Raw genomic sequence first — 1,642 nt, 5'->3', positions numbered from 1 at the left:
GGGGCGTGGGGGGGGGGGGGGGGTGGGGGGGGGGGGGGGGGGGCGGGGGGGGGTGGGGGGGGGGGGGGGGGGGGGGGGGGGGGGGGGGGGGGGGGGGGGGGGGGGGGGGGGGGGGGGGGGGGGGGGGGGAGCCCAGGGCTGGGCCGGGGGGCAGCCAAAAATTTTTTTGCTTGGGGCGGCAAAAACCCTAGAGCAGGCCCTGGTGTTACGACATTGTGGCTTGTAATGAGCTCTGGCTATAAGGTGGCTCCTATTCTCCTCGGCCCAGATCCACAAAGGGAATTAGGCTCAGCTGAAGTTAGGAGCCTAAGTAGCTTTGGCTCTGGGCCCTCCTGCCCTTTGGCTTCCAACGCTGCTGAAGTCCTTTATAAACTTCTTCTTTATAAGATTGCAGGTTCCATAGCGGTGGTTTCATCAGACTTGGGGTCTAGGGCTGGCTCTGCCACTGACTTCCTGGGTCATCTTAGTGGTGGGGGGGGGGGCTCTCTTTGCCTCAGTTTCCCCTTCCGTACAGTGTGGATAATGATATTGACCTTCCTTTATAAGGGCTTAACTGCACAAGGAAGTTACTCTGAAATAAGGTAGGGCGTGAATTTAAAGCGCTAGAGTTATTCCAGAATAAGTGTCCGTAGAGGACGCTACTCTGGTCAATTTCCCAGTGTAGCTAAGCCCTTCAAATGAAGGGTTATTACTCCTCTCCTCCTGCTGTTGTCTTCATGCCTGTCTCATGCTGTCCCTTGTGGTCGGGGCCCTCTTCTCCTTTTTACACCCCAAGCAACCCCTGCTTTCATCATTCAAACCCCACCTTGACTCTCACTTCTCCGGTGGCTCTTTTCAAAGTTAAACCGCCAAGTATAGCGTTAAAACACACAACACAGCCATAAAAAGCTGCTTTCGCTTTGGGCCGTCAGCATGGGTCTCCGATAAACCAGCTCTCTGCCATCTGTATTTGATTTAGACTCTGACCTCCCAGGGGCAGAGAGTGCCTGCGTACAGAGCCGAGCCTAAAGTCATTGCTTATCATATCCCAAGGAGAGGAAGGTGGTTCAGGGCTGCGGGTTCAACTCCTTGTTCTTCCACTCCCACAGACTCCCTGTGTGGCTTGAGGAAGTCACCTGATCTGTCTGTGCCTCACTTCCCTAGCTATGAAATGGGGTAATAGTCCTCTCTTGCTCACATCCCCTATCTTCTCTATTAATCTTGCAAACTCTTTGGGGCAGGGACTTTCTCACCAGGACCCCATGCGTGTAAAGAATCGCTTGTTCTCGCAGCACGTACAGTAGAACCTCGGCTACGAACCCCTCGGGAATGAAGGTTGTTTGTAACCCTGAACAAAACATTATGGTTGTTCTTTCAAAAGTTTACAACTGAACAGTGACAGTACAGCTTTGAAATTTGACCGGGCAGAAGAAAAATGTTGCTTTTAACCATCTTAATTTAAATGAAGCAAGCACAGAAACAGGTTCATTGCCTTGTCAAATCTTTTTTTTTTTTAAACTGTCCCTTTATGTTTTTCGTATTTTCTGTTTAATACCATAGTGTGCTGTATGGTATTTGCTTTTTTTGGGGTCTTTGCTACTGCCTGATTTGTGTACTTCCAGTTCCAAATGAGGTGCGTGGTTGACCAGTCAGTCCGTACCTC

Source organism: Trachemys scripta, chromosome 20 (assembly GCF_013100865.1).
Source record: "Trachemys scripta elegans isolate TJP31775 chromosome 20, CAS_Tse_1.0, whole genome shotgun sequence".
NCBI lineage: Eukaryota > Metazoa > Chordata > Testudines > Emydidae > Trachemys > Trachemys scripta.
This window is presented reverse-complemented; position numbering follows the sequence as displayed.